Raw genomic sequence first — 19,949 nt, 5'->3', positions numbered from 1 at the left:
GCCCACGCACATGTGCACACGCACACACGTACGGCCGAGTTCTCTCCGAGACTCAGTTCTGAGCTGGCCCTCTCGGCTGCCCACCACCTCCGAGGTAAAGTTGTGCCATGTTAACACGACTTCCACGTCGGGGGTCCAAGAAAGGTCCACAGGAGGAACAGACACGTGGCGCTTCGCCATCGGGCTCTGCACGACGACGTGACGTGACCACGCTCGCAGCCCACCTGCCGCCCTGTCTCAGGACGCACACCCGCCCGCCTCTGCGCAAACACCCTTCCCTTTCTTCCTTTTCTTCTGGCTTTTCACGCTCCTCCCAGCTCCTGCTCCCTCCCCAGGGGAGTCGCCACCGCCAGGCCCCTGGGCTTCACCCCTTAGCGGTCTCTCCTTCTCCCGCCATTGCGGGCCTTGCCACTCTGCACTGTCATTTCCTCTTGGCAGGTCAGCTTCCCTCAGCAGGATGGGGACATCACGAAGGGCAGGACAGTGTCTGATCCTAGATAAGGACAAATGCTTTGGTGCCAGGGCCCTGGGTTTGAGTGCCTCCTGGTTACCAGCCGCGGGGCTTTGGTCAGGTCATTTTGTCCTTTGGTACCTCAGTGTCCTCATCTATAAAATGAGGATGTTGTAGGTCAGGCTGTTAGAAGGAGAGCCAAAGACAAGGGAGTCTGTAAAAGTTATATCTTGAAGGGTAAAGAAGGCAGAATGGGGTGGAGGAAGGAAGAAGCTAAGCAAAAATGTGGTTTCAGCAACAGTCTACCTTCGACCCGACTCATGGGCAGCTTTGGAGTATGAGGGACACCTCACAATCTGTCCTGCCAAGAGGCAAGGAGACTGGGCTGTTACCTGCCTGCCCCCCACCCCCAACGTCTGTAGGTCGCTGACCAAGGGCCATGTTCAGCAGGTAGCAGAGGGAGGGGTCATGGCCCAGGCCCTGCTGCCAGAGGCAATCCCTGCCAGCCCAGGGCATCCTGAGCACGTGAGCGCACTGGCCCATTCGGCCAGCAGAGGGGGAGGGAGCTCCGGCAGTGTCTGCTGCGAGGGTAATGATAATTCCTAGCTGGCCAGGTTGTCGGGAGACCAGGGGCCAAAATCCCTGACGGCATCTGGCCTGTGAGCAAAGCTCAGTACCTGTTGGCTACTGTTAGCAGTAGCGTCACTGTTTCCGCGGGAGCCTCAGCCCCTAGCGCAGGGCACAGGAAGGGAGGGAAGGATGGAAGAGCAGATATGACTGGAGCCACAGGCTTCTGGCTACTGTTCTTTGGGCTCTTTCCTCTTCCTGACTCTCCAGGGGTGTCCACGAGCCTGTGCAGTCAGGAGAGATGAGTGTTGACCGGTCCCCTGGCTTGTCGAGAAGTTTCTGCATCTCGACAAGGGAGATGCCACCTTTCCGTACCTGTTCCCAGGGCTTCCTGGGAAGGTCGGGCTGAGGAGAAAGGCCTGTGAGGTGCCCCTCCCCTGTCCCCATGGCAGACTCCAGCTTCTACCCCTGGCTCCTGGGCCGGGGGTGAAAGAAACGAGGAGAGAGGAGGGCAGTGAGGGCAGGCGTTGGGGAGACGGGGGCAGAAGGAGGAGGCTGCCCATGCCAACCTCAGGGTCAGGGAGGGTGCAGGTGGTTGGCAGGGGCAATGAGAAAGCTCCTCGCCCCATTCAGGAAAAAAAAAAAAAGCAAAGTGCCGTTGAAGTCGGTTTCTCAGGACTGAGCAAACAAGTCAGGCGCCTGGGGACCCTGGGGGGGACCAGCGCCCACGGAGGCCCTCAGCTCCTCTCAGAGTCCTCCAAAGCAAGGCCCGTGAGGGCTGCAGACAGAGGACAGAGCCTTCGCCTTCCCTGGGGGTCGCCAGTTACAGTCTGAGACTCTGGAGGATGCCTGAGCCCAGATGCCAAGGGGGACAGAGCTGGAAGAGCCCTGCTCGTGGGGTCCACGCCAGGCCCATTTTACAGACGGGGAGCGTGAGGCCCTGAGAGGGGGGGGGAGGCCTTTCTGGCACCGTCAGCAAATCAGAAGCAAAGGCAAGCAGCAGATCAACACAGTGGGCTCTTTCTGGGAGGCTGATGCAACACGTCCCCCTCCAGAAACCACCCTCATCTCACGGGGCCCCATGGGGCGCACTGGCAGCAGCGAGATGCTGGCAGCCGTTTCCTCCCTTGCTCGCGCACGCTAGCAGGGCAGGCGAGAAGGGGCCCTTGACATGGCACATTTCCATGGGGGCTGACGATGTAAGGGGGCTACTGGCCCTTTGAAAACGATCATCCTTATTGTCCCTCACAATGACAGGGTCTTGCAGCACTTAAAGGACATGGTCCTAAGTGCTTTGCTGATGTAGAGACCGAGGCTGCCGGCAGTAAGGGGATCTGCCCAGGTCGCCAGCCAGTGAGTTGCAAAACTAGGAGTTGAACAAATATCTCCTCACCCCGAAGCCCTTTCGGGGTGGGTGGGGGCTCCAGAGAGAGCCAAGCAGCCCATGCCAGCACTCTGGGCCTCAGACCTGGGCCTGGGTGGTCCTTGTTCCAAATTCAACAAGGCCTCTCTCTCCTTGTCACTGGAAACTGGGAATCTGTGTCCCAGCCCTTATCACTAGACTCTAAATCGCCTCCCTGGGGCCACTTTCCTGCTGGAGAGGCTTTGACTTTCTACCAAAGGACCCCCTAGGGTTTCCAGATGCACTACCTTGAGTCCCAGGGTGCCCTAGAGCCAGCCCTGGCCTGGCTAGGACAGCAGGTGGCCAGGTAGTGGCCTTGCCTCTCTGGCTCGGCCCTGGCAGTTTGGGCCCAGCATCCACAGGAAGGGCTGGTGAGGCCTCCTCCATGATAAGCTCCCGCCCAGCATGGTCCTGGGCCTCCAACAGCCTCTCCCTGGATCTGCTGGGTCAGTGGTTCCCGAACTTTAAAATCATCTGCGGAGTCTTTCCACCAAAAGACCCCCTAGGGTTTCCATAAACAAGCTCCCCAGGAGGTCCCTATGTGCTGACAAGCTTGGGAGCTACTGTTGTAGGTCACGACGACACCCAGGTTTCCACATGCAGTACAGAGAGACTGGCTCTGGATTCCCTGGCACCTGGCACCCTGCCGCTCCAGCAAACCAGAGCCAAGTGGTTCTTGCCCGCTGAGCGGCGGGGGATGGGAAGGTGACCAAGGTGGCCATATTTAGGCAAGACCCTGAGGGTATCTCCCAATGACTAACACTCACCCTGCCCCCACCTCACCGAGTTCGGAGTCCACCTCCACCCCTGGCTACTCCTTGACACCTCGTGCCCCATCTCTAGGGCTCTGCCAACACCTCTCATCCAGGTCTGGGCTCAGCATGCCCAGACCAAACCAAAAATGAAGCTAAGGTTTGGAAATCCCCTCGTTATCTTCCATACAGCTGACCAGGATCCCGGAGGAAAGTTGCACTGGTTCTGAAGTTTGGGGGGCTGGGGTCAGGGGGTGGAAGAAGGCTCGAGATGGAAAGAAGTCAGATGCTGAAGTTCGGACTCGCGGCTTGGAAACTGGTATGCCCCACTTTGCAGGGCAAATGAGCAGCGACTTCTAAAGCTTACAGGGCCTCCACCCTTTGACTCCACAACCAAACTCAGCAGAAAACCACATGGCGCAGAACACATTGAAGTGTTAGATGAGGAAATCCTGCAATGGTGTTTAAACAATCTATATACCAAAACATTTGGTGGATGATGGGCATGAAGGCCATTGATTACGTGTTGACGGCTGGATCCTCAAGATATATTATTGAATAAACAAGACACATTTATAATGATATGCACAATATGAGATTTAAAAAAAAACACATAAACAAAAAACCAATACTGTATTTCTTCTCACGGGTCTATAACAACATGTTTTTTATAAGTTAGAGGTTAAGAGCATGAATTTTGGAGCCAGACTCTCTAGGTATGGGACTAAACTTTCCACCATGTGCAGGCTACATAGCTTCAGAAATTCATGTAGTCTCTTTGGGCCTCAATATTCTCACCTGTAAAATGAGAATAACAGCACCTACCTCACAGTGTTGCTGTGGGGCTTAAACAAACTAACACATGTAGAGTGCTTAAAACAGAAACTGGAAGTTAGCGAGGCAGATATATAAGTATTACTTTTAAGATGTGAAGGCTTCGATAAGATTCTAGAGGCAACGCCTCAAACCAGTTACCTCACACTGGGAAAGGACCTGGGGCAGGGAGCAGCGAGAAACAGAGATTTTAGCTTCATAAATAAGATGTTTAGCTTTCTGCAAGGAGGAGTTAGTCGTGAATTATTTGTGTGATTGAAAATGATTTTTTTTTTTTTTTTAATGAAAGAAGACAGAAGGTCAACAACCAGAAAGCTGGGCACTCTGAAGCTAGCAGAAGAATTTTGCTTCTGGGGTGCGTCGCCTGAACCACTTCCTCCTGTGCCAGCTGACAGCACCCAGACGTGTACAAGTCAGGCAGAAGAAAGGCTTGCGGGGAGGGGAGGTAGATTGGAGCCTCAGTTCTGAGCCCCACTGCTCCAAAATGACTTGCGAGATGACACCAGGCTAGTCCCTGGCCTCCCTGAGCCTCGGTTTGCGTCGAGCGAGCCCACCTCGCGGGGATCTGTGGTGCTGACGAAAGAGCCTTTGGGGTCAGGAGGCTTCGGTTCACATCCCAATTTCAACATCTAATGTTGTACAACCTACGGCGGGTTTCTTAACCTCTCTGTACCGCAGCGTCCTCATCTGCAAACAGGGGCGATGATTTTGCATCTGCTTCACAGAGTCCGTGTGAGGATTAGAGGCATTATTTGTACAGAGTGCACGGTGCCGGGAGCGGATGTGCCCAGCCTGCAGTCGATGCTAGCCGGCACTCACATACCGAATCGTTAGCACAGGACAGACATCATGCGACAGCTCAGTGGATCGTCAATAACCTTTCAAGAAAGGTGTTTCCTCCATTTGACAGAAGAAGAAACAGACTCTGAGAAGTCAAGGAGCGAAGTCTGGACTTAAAAGGCCCGCTGCACCCAGAGGCCCTTTCCTAACTGGAGCACTATGCCGCCTTCAACGGCGGTCTGCTTTCCAAACGAAATGATTATTTCCATAGGCCTTTATTAGTTTTCTGCTTATAGAATATAATCGGTACTCATTTGAAGAGCTCTAAACATTGCAGGAATATATAACATGAAGTCTCCCCACAGCCTCACCCTTTAGGGAGAGGTGTATGATTTCCAAGACTTCTTAACTGTGTCGGAGGATATTTTTGCCTTATCTGAGAAGATTGTTTTCTTAAATTTCTTCTGGAAATCATCTCACTTTTACTTTTTTTAAAGTACCATTCTCAGTGAATGGAAATTAACCCCAAAAAGAAACCCAAGGAAAACAGCAAAGCGATGTCATTGAGCTGGAAGTGGGCATGGTTGCCTTCCCAGGCCTTGGACCAGAAGCCCCGACCCCCGATACTAAAATGGAGAGAGATGGGGAGTGTGAGAGGCATGATGAACATGAGCGCTTTCTCCCTGACCAACTAGGAAGGATTAAAAAGAACTGAAAAGAGAACAATGGTCTCGCTTTATGATTCAATTTCAACGAACGCTCTGTCCACAAGACTCCCGAGAAACACATAAAATAGCAAGCTATTTCTCTCTTCAAACGAGACACCATAATAAGATCTGAATGCCTCATATCCTCACGGTTTGAATACTCCCTCCATTTCATCACGAGGGGGGCGAAAGGAATCGCCAAGGCAAGGGGCTGGCGGGGGCTTCATGTCTGGTGACGGTACAAGCTCCATCTCTCCCCACGAGAGACGGATGATGGGGATTCAGGCAGCTTCCCAGCTGCCCACAGCTTGTATATCTACACAGTCTTCTAAGAGAGAAATTCAGCAACAGGGTCTCAAACACTTTAAAAATAAAGGTCCGGGAGAGGATTTTGGAAAGATGTTAGAGTAGGAAGCACCAGGAATTTGCCTCTCCACCTAGACAACAATTGCACAGGCAGAATCTGTCTGGTCTAACTATTTTGGAACTCTGGAGTCTGTTGAAGGCTTGCAACTTCCAGGGAAAGGCTTGGACTATAAGTTGTGGTTAATGTCACTCAATTTCAGCTTAGTACAGTAGCAATTACCCATCCCCCACCCCTCAGCCAGGTGGGAGGCAGCTGTGCAGGTGTTCCTAGAACAGCTTGCACACAGCTTGCAGGAACGAGGGTGGATAAAAAGGCCCTTGTCCTGCAGGTATTAGAGAAGTGTGCTCTGACTGCCGATGGCTGCTTCTGATCTCAGAGGTGCAAAGAGGCAGGATGTCATGTCATCATCGAGCTTCCCTCCACTGCTGCAAGCCCCGCTCCCTCCAGGAAGTGACTTCCAGGAGAGGTAAAGGACCTGTGAACTTCCTCCTCCTTCATTTTTCACTTTTCTCTATGCAGAAGCCAGATAGTAAAGAGCAAGACATTTTAAAAACAATGGAGCGTATGGAGAAAATCAGAAAGTGACTGCACGCGCCCAAGAAAAGTCTTAGAAAAGACATAAGAAGACGTTAAGTTTACACCTCAGGCTGATCATTAGCACAGAGACAATCTACAACAACAACAACAAAAACCCCAAAACGATGACAAAAAAACAGCAGCCCTGAGGAAGGGGGAGAATCAGATTTCCAGAGTTAGCACATTGTTAGATTCGAATGTCCAGTTCAACAACAACAACAACAACAAAAATTTACAAGGCACACGAAGAAATGGAAAAGCATGGCCCATTCAAAGGAAGAAAAATAATTCAATAGAGTCTGTCTCTCAAACAGACTTCATGGCTGATATATTAGACAAAAGCTTTAAAACAACTATCTTAAAAATGCTCAAAAAACTAAAAGAAGATGTGAAGAAAGTCAAGAAAACAATGTGTAAACAAAATGGAAATATCAGTAAAGATCCAGGAAACCTAAAAATAAACCAAAAAGAAATTCGGATGCTGAAAAGTACAATAATTGAAATAAAAAAAACTCACCCAATGGATTCAAAGACAGACTTGAGCAGGCGAAAAAAAAAAATAGATTCAAAGACAGACTTGAGCAGGCAAAAACAAAATCAAGGAACTTTAAGATAGAACAATAAAAATTATTAAGGCTGAGGAACAGAAAAAGACTAAAGAAAAGTGAATGGAGCCTAAAGGAGCTGTGTGGGGCATGATTCGGTGGACCAATATACACACGTGGGAGTCACAGAAGGAGAGAGGGAGAGAGAGAAAGGGGCAGAGGGAATATCTGAAGAAATAATGGCTGAAAACTCCCCAAATTTGATGAAAGAGATGAATATAAACATCCAAGAAGCCCAAGGAACTCAAAGGATGATTAACACAAAAGGACCCACGCTAAGACACATTATAAGCAAACTTTCAAAAGTCAAGGGCAAAGGAAGAGTCTTGAAAGCAGAAGAGAGAAGCAAATCATCATATAAGGGAACTTCAATAATGTTATCTGCAAATTTCTCATCAGAAACTTTGGAGGCCAGAAGGCAGTGGGCTAATAAATTCGAAGTGCTTAAAAAAAAAAAAAGTCAACCAAGAATCCTATATTAGGCAAAAGAACAATTGTAAGCCAACAAACTGGATAACCTAGATGAAATGGACAATATTCTAGAAACAGGAATTTACCAACGCTAGACCACAAAGAAGTAGAAAACCTAAACCGACCAGTAACTAGTAAGGAGATGAATCAGAAAAAAACAAAAAAAAATTTCCAAAAAAGCAAATCTGTATACCTGACGGTTTCACTGGTAAATTCTACCAAGCATTTAAAAAAGAACGAATACCATTCCTTCCCAAAATTCTCCAAAATTGAAGAGGAGGAACACTTCTTAACTCATTCTAGGAGGCCAACATTACTCTAATACCAAAGCCAGATGAAGACACAAGAAAACTACAGACCAGTATCTTTTATGACCATTGACAGATAAATCCTCAATAAAATACTAGCAAAATAAAGTCAGAGGCCTGTTGAAACGATTATACACCAACGAAATGAAGGGGAAAAGACCACATACAGAAAAAGCATCTGACACAATTCATCACCCTTTCATGATAAAAACATTCAACAAATTAGAAATAGAAACTACCCCCACATAAAAAAAGACATGTATAAGAAACCTACAGCAAACATACTCAATGGTGTGAAAGGTTGAAAGCTATCCTCTAAGAGGAACAAGGCAAGGATGCCTACTTTCACCACTTATATTCAACGTAGTTCTGAAACTTCTAGTCAAAGATGTTAGGAAAGAAAAAGAAATAAAAAGCATCGAAGTAAAAAAGGAAAAAGTAAAATTATCTGTTTGCAGATAATATAATCTTATATTATAGAAAACCCTAGATCCACACACACACACACACACACACACACACACACACAAAAGCAGTTAGAACTAATAAATGAATTCACCAAAGTAGCAGAATACAACATCAACATTCAAAAATTAGTTGCATTTTTATACACAAACAATGAACAATCTGAAAAGAAAACTACAAAAACAATTCCATTGATAATAGCATCAAAAAGAATAAAATACTTAGGAATTGAACCAAGAAGGTGAAAAGCTTATACACAGAAAACTACGAAACATTGACGAAAGAAATTAAAGAAGACACAAATGAATGGAAACACGTCTCATGTTCAATTGTTAAAATGGCAACACCACCCAAAGCGGTCTACAGATTCAATGCAATCCCAATCAAAATTTCAATGACAGTTTCTGCAAAGACAGAAAACCCATCCTGAAAGTCTTATGGAATCTCAGGGGACCCCGAATAACCAAAACAATCTTGAAAAGAGGAAAACAAAACTGAAGGACTCACACTTCCTGATTTCAAAACTTACTACAAAAGCTACAGTAAACAAAACAGTGTGCTACTGGCATAAAAACAAATATATATATATATAGAATGGAATGGAAATAAACCCTCACATATACAGTCGAATGATTTTTGACAAGGGTGCCAACACCATTCAGTAGGGAAAGAACAATCTTTTTAACAAATGGTGCTGGGAAAACTGGATATCCACATGAAAAAGAATGAAGTAAGGCCCTCACCTAACACCACACACAAAAACAAACTCAAAATGGATCAAGAACATAAATATAAGACCTAAAACTCTTAGAAACAAAGGACCAAAACTTCACTACGACAGATTTGGCAATTATTTCTTAGAGGTGACCACAAAGGCACAGGCCACAACAAAAAATAAGCCGACTAATGAGACTCCACGAAAAATTTTAAATTTGCACATCAAAAGACACTATTCACAAAGCAAAAAGGCAACCCGCAGAATGCAAAAAATATTTGTGAAACCTAAATCTGAAAAAGGGTTAACATCCCGAATACGGAAAGAACTAAAACTCAACAACAACAGAAAAACAAGCTGATTAAAAAATGAGCAAAGGACTTGAACAGAAATTTCTCCAATAAACACATAACAAGATGCTCAACATCAAAGTTGTGACGGAAACAAGGAGCAGCAGCAAGAAAAAATCGCCTGGGATCTAGGTGAACAAGCCATACAACTAGGAAGAAATCTAAGAAATCACCCTGCGATGGCAGAAGGCAGGACTGGGCGAGGCTGCGGGGCTGCCCTGGCCCGAGCAGCTGAGTGAGTCGAGGCTGCGGCAGCGGCAGACGCCTCTTAAAGGGGCCGCGCCCGCAAGTGGACTTTTGCGGTGATGGACCTCCTTGCTCTCAGCACCAGTGCTGATTCGGCTGTGCGTAGGAGGCACCAGGGACTTACAGGGAGACATTGTTGGAGTGAGGGCTGAGGTGAGACTCACTCTGTACAGAAGTGCTGGCGGTATCCATTGTTCCCTGTCGAGCCGTCCCCACTCCCCGTGCACCGACACAGCGTGCGGCCATAGCCGTGATGTCACCAAACTGGATAACAGAAGTTGCTCCGCCTCGAGGATTCCTTGAAACCCCGCTTCCCCCAACTCAGGGCCCCACCTAAGACACATCCGGGTATATCCTCAGCCAGTCAGGTGCTCCTTACTGAGCAGTGCATAGACCCACACTGGAGGCAGCTGGCCTCAGTTCCTGGTGTGGCCTTTTGAGGCAACTGTAAGCACAGCATCTGTGGATTGCTTGCTGAATCTTAACAGGTGGCTCCAGAAGGGTAGAGGCTTGGGATAAATTTGGCCCGCAGCTGAACCCCTCTCAGGACTGTGCCAATGGACTCCCACTTCACAAATCCACGCTCGTAAGACCGGGAGACTTAAGAGCTTTGCTTAGGACATAAAAACAGACATGCAAAGGCAGCCAAAATGGGAAGACAAAGAAGCAAAAACCATCTGAGAGAAGAGAACAGAGATCCAGATATAATGGAGTCAAGTAGTGCAGAGTTCAAAACACTGGTTAGAAAGATGCTCAATAAACTTTTGGGAAATGTAGATAAATTAAGTGAGAACTTCAACAAAGAGATAAAAACATAAAAATGGAAATGGAAATTATGATAGGGAACCAGTCTGAAGTGAAGAACACATTATCTGAGATGAGAAGTATATTAAATGGAACAAACAAAGAAATAAACAAAGCGAATAAAGAAAAGGATCAAATGACCTATCTAGAGGATGGGAAAGCCAAGGACACTCAATCAGAGTGCCAAGAAAAAAGATGCTAAGACTATAAAAATAATTTAAGAAACATATGGAACACTATTAAGGATACAGATATTCGTCTGATTGGTGTACCTGAAGGAAAACAAGATGTTGAACAGCTGTTTGAAGAAATAATGATGGAAAACTTCCCTAGCCTGGTGAAGGAAAGGAACATAAAACCCAGGAAGCTCAGAGAATCCCCAAAAGTAGGTATCCAAAGAGGCCCACACTAAGACACATCATAATTAAAATGCCAAAAGTTAAATACAAAGAAAGAATAGTAAAAATGGCAAGAGAAAACCAGATAGTTACCTACAAGGGAATACCCATAAGACTGGCAGCTGATTTCTCAAAAGAAACTATTCAGGACAGAGGGCTTGGCAAAAAATATTTGACGTGCTGAAGACCCAGGATCTACAACCAAGAATACTTTATCCAGCGACTCTATCGTTTAGAGTTAAAGGACAGATAAAGAGATTCTCAGACAAAAATAAGCTAAGGGAATTTATCACCACCAAGCCAGTATTATAGGAAATGTTGGAGGGACTTCTTTAAGAAGAAAAAAACATGTATCAAAAACAAGAATAAAAAATAGTAACAACTACATTCCTATCAATAAGTACCTCAAATGGAAAAGAATTAAGTGCTCCAACTAAAAGATAGAGTGGATGAATGGCTAGGAAAACAAGACCACTACATGCTGCCTACAAGAGACTCACTTCAGATTAAAAGACACACACAGACTAAAAGGAAGGGGATGGAAAAAGATATTGTTTTGATGGACCTAAAAAGTATTTGAGTCAAATAGAAAAAGATAAACACTATATGATTTCACTTATATGCAAAATCCAAGGAATAAAAAGAACGAACTAATCAAAAACAGACTCACAAATGTAGTGGACAATTTGGTGATGGACAGAGGGGAGGGAGGATTGAGAGAAAGGGGTGAAGGGTTAAAGAAGTACAGATCAGTAGCTGTTGGATGGTCGTGGGGATGGGGAGCATGGCATAGGGAATACACTTAGCATCAATACGTTGGCTAGGTGGAGGGTCAGGGGAGGGAGGGAGCAACTGGGAGGACCATTTTACAAACTATATAGATGTCTAACCAATGTACTGTATACTTGCAACTAATTAATAAAATAAATAAATTTTTTAAAATGGTCAAAGTGGTAGATTTTATGTTATGTTCATTTTAACACAATAAAAAATAAAAGTAGCATCCATATATCCCTTTAAAAGTCCACTTTGAGAACCTAGCCCAAGGAAACAATCCAGATTGTGAGCAAAGCTTGAGCCACGATGTTCACCACCACTCTGGACGTAGTAGGCAGGTGGCAGATAGAGATAAGCTGGCTCTGGTGCCAAACCACCTGAAATACCACAGCCTGGGGACAGAGCTCCCTGCAGGGGATGGGGTGGGATGTTTTAATGGCAACAGTCTCCTCTGTCAGGACTCCCGCTCCAGGTTCAGACCTTTGCTAAATTGCACACGATAATCCACACACAGGAAGCCCGGTGACCAGAGCTGGCTTTAAGCACCGCCTCTCCCCCACCCCACGCCACCGGACTCCTCCGCGCCCTCACCCCTCCACTTTCTCCTCCCCCCTCTCCTCCCCTCCCTTTGCCTCTGCCTGGTTCCCTCTTCCTCTAAACATCATCACGGCTCGGGGCTCTCTGCCTCACTCCCCTCAAATGTCCCAAGTGCCCCTTAAGAGAAGGCCATGCCTGACCTCTCTACTGGAGGCAGCCCTGCCCTCGCCTCCGCCCTCACCTGCTTCGTCTTTCTTACCGCAGTCGCCACCACCTGACCATCTACCGCGTGCCTCCGTGTACCTGTTTGTTGTCTACCTGCACCTCAGCTCCACGGGGTGGGGACTTTGTCAGGTATCCAGCTAGGTGCCTACTGCAGGGCCTGGCATATTGTAGACATTCCGCGGACGCTTGCCAGCAGACTGACAACAGCGGGGTGGGCTTGAGCCCCGGCGTGTGCTGTCGGTACCCGCCTCGTGTGGAGCAGGTGGAGCAGGTGGCCTCACCTGACCGAACGAACTCGCCCTGGGGGTGGCCTTCCCACCCCCCACAGAAGTTTCTGGGGAGGTCGTCTTCCTGTGTGGCCTAGCCTCTCTCTACTTCTCCACCTCCTCCCTTCTTCCTTCTCTCCTGCTCCCTTCCTTTAAGAAGCAAATGTAGCACCCCTGCCCCATCCCCGTGTTCCGCGCGCAGTCTGCTCCCTCCGCCGCCACGTTCCGGCCGCGCTGAGCACTTTGCACACAGGCCCGGCCCACCCCAATCCCATCGAGTTATTTTTCCCCAAATACTTCCTTCCCTGAGAGAAATTTGGTGAGAATTGTAAAAAGAAATGTCATATCTTGTTTTTTTTTATATATATATATAAAACAGAGGAAACAGTCCATATATAGTAGGAAAAATGAGAGCCACGCTAACCATTTAACAGAGATGGATGTGGTTCAGTCATTCTATGGACAACAATACAGCTACTTAAAATGATAGTATACTCATATTACAAAGAGCTAATTTCCTTAATATGTAAAGTGCTTTTATAGCTCGATAAGAAAAAGGCTAACAACCTAATGGAAAAATGTCCAAAGAATATGAACAGTTTATGGAAAAGGAACTACAAATGACCTTTAAGTGTTTGAAAAGATGCCCATTCATTCATGATAAGAGAAATGAAAAAAAAAAAAAAAAAGATACCATTATTCATCTCCCAGTCCACAAACATAAAAAAGTTTGAAAACACAAAAAGTTCATGGGGTACCATATGATCCAGCAATCCCCCTACTGGGTATTTACCCCAAAGACTTGAAAACTCATATCCAAAAAGATGTTTGCACACCGATGTTCATAGCGGCCTTATTCGCAGTGGCCAGGACATGGAAGCAACCAAAGTGTCCTACGATAGATAACTGGATAAAGAAGCTGTGGTACAAGCATACGATGGAATGTTACTCAGCCATAAGAAGAGATGAAATACTGCCCTTTGTAACAACATGGATGGACTTTGAGATAATCGTGCTAAGCAAAATAAGCCAGACAGAAAAAGCTGAAAGCCACATGATATCACTTATATGTGGGATATAAACCTAAAAGCAACAAATGAACAGGACAAACAAACAGAGACTCATGGACATGGACAACAGACCACTGGTTAACAGGGGGAAGGGGGAAGGGAAGAGGGGGGAGGTAGACGGGGTAAAAGGGGTCAAATTCGTGGTGACAGAAAGAAATCTAGCTATGGGAGGTGAACACACATGAAAACATATATATGCCTTACTGTTCAAATGTATAGCTGAAAGTTACCAATGTCGCCATAAAAAATAAATTAAAAAAAAAAAAGTTTGTTGAGAAAGGTGTGGGAGTAAAAGTTAGCACAACACTTAAGAAGGCGAATTTGCTATATTTATGAAAGTTCAACCTGCATATTCCCCTTATCCTTGCAAATCTACTCTTGAGTGTTTTTGTTAAAGACTTAATCTTACGGATGCAAAAATGATGCTTGACCCAAGGATAGTCATTACAGCACTGTTTAGAATAGCGAGAAACAGGAAACAACCTAAATACCCAAGAATAATTAAGTCAACCCTAGAACAACCATACAGTGAAATATTGTGCAGCCATTAAAAAGAAAAAAGGCAGATTTCGTTGTTGTTTTGAAGTGGAAAGATTTTGAAGTTACATTAAATGAAAAAAGATTTAAAAAATTATATACAGTATATTACCATTCATGAGAAGGGGGTTCAAGTCAACTTTACCCAGCTCTCAAGGACCCAGGAAACCCCAGAATGCATGTGGATTACATAATCATGCTTATTTTATGGTTAACACACCCACGTATAACTAGGTGCTTGCCTGCCTCGCCACTTCCACCTAGTAGAGACATGTTCTCCAGGGTAATCTGAGAGGCCAAAGAGGCACCAATAGTCAGACAAATCGATTTTTCAGATTTTCTTTTTCACCTCTCAAATCATCTAGGTGTTTTCCTTGCAGACCGAGTTTCAGCCAAGGCAAACTTTGGGCTACCAGCCAACACTCAAAGAATAAATCTGATAAAGAAAAGCAGGAGTTTACATCCTCAGCGTGCCTACTAAAAGTTTTTACAACGTATTTGCACTTGTATTAATTTGCTTAATCCTTTGGACGGCTCTGTGTGAGAGGCAGAGGAGAGATTCTGGGATGATGAATTAGCGTCTCGGCTTTGTTATAGCTCTAAGAAAGGACTACAAATTGGGTGGATTAAAATGTCAGGAATTTATTCTCTCGCAGTTCTGGAGTCCAGAAGTCTGAAATCAAGGTGTCAGCAGAGCCCTAGTCCTTCTGAAATCTCTGGGGAGGACCCTCCCTTGCCTCTCTGGGCCTCTAGTGGTTGTGGCTAATTCTTGGAGTTCTTGACTTGTAGACGTATCATTCCAATCTCTGCCTGTTGTCGCATGACATGCTTCCTGTGAATCTCTCTTCCTACGCCGTTCTCCTCTCCTAAAAGGACGCTAGCCATATTGAATGAAGGGCCCACCTCGTCTAACGTGAATTCATCTTAATGAATCACATCGGCTCTGACCCAATATCCAAATAAGGCCACGTTCTGAGGTACTGGGGATTGGGACTTCAACATAACTTTTTCAGGGACACATTTCAATCCATGACAGACAGGAAAAGATATACTAAGGTGTTTTGTTGAATTTTCCTCGGAGAGGAAGGGGGTATGTGTGTTAGGGTGTAGGGAGCCTGACCTGGTCCTGCACACACCCAGTCACCTCTGTATCTGGCTAAGGAGCAAGGCTCAGTGTATTGTGAAACTTTCAGAGAAGTTTCCCTTTCACTTGTCGGCTTTTATCAAAGACCCATTGCTCCTCATGCTTGCGGGGTACTTGAGGTTGACCATGCACTGGGCATACCTCATACCTCATCTCACCCAACCCATGAAACAAGCTTCGAAAGACATATTATCATCCCCATTTTACAGATAAGAAACTGAGGTGCTGAGAGATGTGATACAGGCATACCTCATTTTATTGCGTATTGTTTTATTGCGCTCTGAAGATACTGCATTTTCATCAGTATTAAGACAAGGCCAGCAAAAAGATTACAGCTCGCTGAGGGCTCAGATGAAGCTTAGCATTTTTTAGCAATGAAGTATTGTTTAATTAAGGCAAGTACATTTTTTAAGACATAATGTTACTGCATACTTCATAGACTACAGAATAGCGCAACATAATTTTTCTATGTTCTGGGAGAGCAAAAAATTCTGGTGACTTACTTCGTTGTGGTATTTGCTTTATTGCAGCGGTCTGGAGTGGGACCTGCAATATCTCCGAGGTATGTCTGTTGTTGTTAGTCCATGCTCACCCAGCAAATACAAGGTGCTGAGAGCCCAAGTCTGTCTGCCTCCCGTGTCAGGCGCCTGTCAAGCTGAGGCTGTGTTTAGAGACAAGGCAGGTGGGCATAACCAAAGGCCAATCAGCGCTATAGTTCAGTAAGGTTTAAGCAATTATGCTGGATGTACCTTGAAGGCATCAGCTTTACCTCCCTCTCTGTTCTCCAGTGGGAGGCCTGTCCTAATGCTTTTGCGGGCTTATTGCTTTTTAGAGACAGGGAAAAGCAGTTTGGAGGGATGAGGCTCCACGTACTGGTGCAGGGTACGCCCCACCTCCTGCCACCCACAGGTCTGTGAGTCTGCAAAGTGCTGGTTTCCAAAGCACTTTTTAAGTCTGCCGAACCCCCAACTTTTCAAAGAGTAAATGTAAGAACCCCAGCTTATAATATAGATGCAAGTGGTGCTGAAAGTGGGGAGCCTTTCCTGCACCTCCCCAAATGATTACCCCAGCCAACTCCAAGTTTGCTGAGAGACAGAGAGAGAGAGAGAGAGAGACAGAGACAGAGACAGAGACAGAGACAGAGACAGAGAGACAGAGAGAGAAAGACATGGAAACGCAAAAAGCAAGTTATAATACCCAGGTATTCACCTATTATGAGGTTAAGATGTTCATTAGAATAGTCTGTAGTTTGATGTTAAAGAATTATTATTAAAACGTGTACAGTATGGCGACAGTATTGTGATTATGTTTTTAAAAAGACTCCTTATCTTTTAGTACATCTGAAACATCTAAGTTGAGATGCCGTGATGTCTGTCATTTGTTTCAAAATGAGATGTGGTCGTGAGGAAACGGGCTGGCCCTGAATTGTTGACCGCTGAAGGGTAGCGGCGTTATGTGGGGCTTCATTGTATCGAAATCAGCAAGTCCATACGGCTCCGCCTAATTCTACCCCTTTACTTTTGCGTACGTTTGGCATTGTCCATAATAAAAAGCTTTTCTTTTCTTTTTTTTTTTTTAGGCTGAAAAGTCTGCATTGTGCATAAGAGTAGCGTGACTTCTGTAATTCTTTAAAAAGCAACTAAATGTTGAAGCCCCGGGAGGTAACAGGAGCTTTCGAGAGTAGGGAGCAAAGAGAGAAGCCCAGCCCGTGGCTCGCGTCCCCCAACCCGGGTGACCCCAGCTCCCTTCCTCTGCAGCTCACAACTCCTTCAAACTCCGCGGGGCAGCAGGCGGCGCGCCGCGCGGCCACTGGGAGCTCATCTGCCCATCGAGTCATCATCAGTCCGTCTATTCCGTCCACCCAGCCATCCGCCTGGCCACCCACCCGGCGGTCTTTGGTGCCTCCCACTCCGCAGCTCCCCACATCCCCTTCTGCCCCACTCCGTTCGGCGTTCGCACCCCGGCCGCACAGCCCCAAGGCGCACTCGGCACTAACCGCAGCTCCTCGCTCCTCCGCCCTCCGCCAGAAACTGAAAGTAGGCGCGGAGAGCTGCCCGAGCAGCGCCGAGAGCCGGCGGCCGCTGCTGGGAAATCACGTGGATTCGAGGTGCCGGTACCCGCGAGGGCGCGGCGCGCGCGCGGGCTGGGCTGGAGCCAGCACAGCCGGTCCCCCGGGGCTCGCGCCCGCGATCTCCCGACGCCCGGCCACTTTCGCGGGCAGGACCCAGAGACACCCCCAAGGGACGCGGGGGCGGAGGGCGGGGGGTTGGGGGCGGGGGGCTGGCCTCTTTCGTGGAAGCCAGACTGAGGCAGAGAGGTTAAGGGGTTGGCTCACCTGGGGCGCACGTATGGGAGGGGGTCTGGGCGCTGCAGGAGGACCCTGGGCTGAGGTCGACTGTCCCTGCGTCCTTGGAGACTAGGGAGGGATGGGACAGAATGGGGAAGAGGAGATGCTCGCTATTCAGGAGGAGACTGGGAACCCAGGTGTCCCTCTGTCTCTGTGCGCCCTGCTTTCCAGGATGGGGGGGCAGGGGGCGGGTAACAACGAAAATGGGCCTTAGGAACTGAGCTCTCGGCCTGCCTCTGACCGGCGCTGACCGCTCTCTACGAACCCATCTCATCTAAGCCTCAAAATAACCCTAAAACGCAGATACAAGTATTACCGCATTTTGCATAGGCGTAAACTGAGGCTCTGAGAGGAGAAAAGTGACCGAACTTGCCTGTCGCACCAGGCGCTCAGGCAGAGATGAGCAAGAGACGGAACAAGGGGGCGGAAAGAGAAAGAAAGAAGGTGAGATGGCTCCCCCAGGAGGGTGTCAGGGGCAGTTCCCAATGGCCACTAGCCCCACTACCCCTTCAGAGCCTGACCACAACCTCCGTGGCTTTTTGGACCCATCCTAGGACGGGGAGCCCCCCTCTTGCAGAGGACATGTGCATCGTGTGGACAAGATCTCCCGCCCACCTCCCGCTGACATCCTGAAGCGAGGCAGCTTACACCTCCAGATCACGGCTGTGCCCCTGCCTCCCAGGCCGGCTGTGTGTGAGTGTGAGTGTGAGGGCATTACAAGGTAGCTGCCTTGAGCACAACCATCAGCATCAGGCAGCCCCAAGTTCAAGTCCTGCTCACCAAGGTGTGGCCAAATACCTTTACTTCTCTGAGCCTCAGTGTTGAGATGATAATAATACCTCCCCCGTAGAGAGGTCGTGAGAGTTTGGTGACCTAAAATTGGGGCTGATGCACACTGTGCCTGAAGCTCATGGGTCGTCCCTGTAGGTTTATCCCCTTCTGCAAGTCTCACATCCTTATGAGATGCAAGCTGCCTCCCTTCTAGGACCAACGCAGTCATGCAGAAAGCACGTGACAGCACGGCGTGGGAAGGGCATAGATTTTGCAGCCGCGTGTCCGTGTGTCATTCCCAGCTCTACCCCTCTTTGCTGCGTGACATCAGACAAATGCCCTGACCTCCCCAGGCCTCAGTTGCCTCATCTTCCCCGGGCCACAGGGGACAAGGTGGGGGTGGGGGGATGGGCGAGAATGTGACTGTGGGCTGAGAACATGCACATGGGAGGAACTGATTATGTCCCAAGATCGGAAAGTGCACTTTGGTTCAGCTTATGTTCGCTGAATTCCTCTATGCGATTGGCCCTACACGAGGTCCCAGGAAAGGCCCCGCCCCGGTCCCTGTCCAGGCCGGGGAGAGCAGACGGACCCATGGACAAATAACCACAATCCAGGGAGACAAATACAGACCATTTTCAGATGCTTTTGATTTTGGTCGGCCCCTGAAGGAGGGCAGAAGAAAAGTTATTATCCCATTGGGCAGATGAAGAAGCCGAGCTTCGGACAGATCAAATGAGTTGATGACAGCCACACAGCAATCAGAAGCAGAGCTGGGTCTTTCCGTCCCAGAGGTACAGGCCTGTCGAGAGGTTATCATCACTGAAGGACCCTGGGAGAGCTACTTGCCAAGCTCTCCCTGTTCTCAGCTTGGCCTGTGGTCTGAGAGTCCACGATCAACACACTGTTCCTGTTGCTGAAAGTGTACAAGCTTCTCTGTGTAAATTAAATCACCATCAGTCATTTACACTTGAGTATGAACAAGCTACTAAGATTTTTATAGGTGGGAGATCAGGGAGAATCTTGAGTGTTTGGACTTCGGGGTAGGAAATCTGTGATGTGAAAGTCAGGGGGAACCAGAAAATGGAGCCCGCATTTACTGCGCACCTGTGTGTGCCAAGGGCTGGCATTCACGGAGCTCTTAGGATGTCAGACACTGTTCCGGGTAATTGTGCTCGCTCCTTTAATCTCCATGGCAGCTGTGTTATCTCCATTTTTACGGGCGAAGAAATGGAGGCCGGGAGAGTGAGTAGCATGCCCAAGATGACACAGCTGGCAGAGAAGGAGCTGAGACCCGGGCCCGCGCAGTCAGCTCCAGAGCCCCTGCTCCAGCCCACCATGTTACGCTCCTTCCAGGTTGACCCGGTCCTTACCAGAACCCTATGTGGAAGGGATTGTTATCATCCCATTTAACGCACGAGGAAACCGAGGCACAGAAGATAGCAGAACTAGTAATTGGTGGAGGCGGGAGCCAGAA

At 47.7% G+C, this 19,949-nt stretch overlaps 1 protein-coding gene across 9 annotated transcripts in view; it reads right to left on the bottom strand.

The window, feature by feature from the left end:
- NLRC5 (NLR family CARD domain containing 5) overlaps positions 1-17,476 on the bottom strand; it is a 76,342-nt gene extending 58,866 nt beyond the window's left edge. For 6 of the 9 annotated variants that reach the window (XM_016128479.2, XM_036231301.1, XM_036231303.1 and 3 more), the window contains exon 1: positions 17,351-17,476. The gene's annotated coding sequence lies outside the window, so the exon portion shown is untranslated. Of the gene's footprint in view, positions 1-1,128; positions 6,854-9,720; positions 10,048-15,857; positions 16,016-17,350 lie in introns of those variants that run through there. The other 3 variants (XM_036231296.1, XM_036231299.1, XM_036231298.1) reach the window with 3 other exon arrangements.
- Positions 17,477-19,949: the final 2,473 nt, after the last annotated feature.

Source organism: Rousettus aegyptiacus, unplaced genomic scaffold, assembly GCF_014176215.1.
Source record: "Rousettus aegyptiacus isolate mRouAeg1 unplaced genomic scaffold, mRouAeg1.p scaffold_m13_p_14, whole genome shotgun sequence".
NCBI lineage: Eukaryota > Metazoa > Chordata > Mammalia > Chiroptera > Pteropodidae > Rousettus > Rousettus aegyptiacus.
This window is presented reverse-complemented; position numbering and strand designations above follow the sequence as displayed.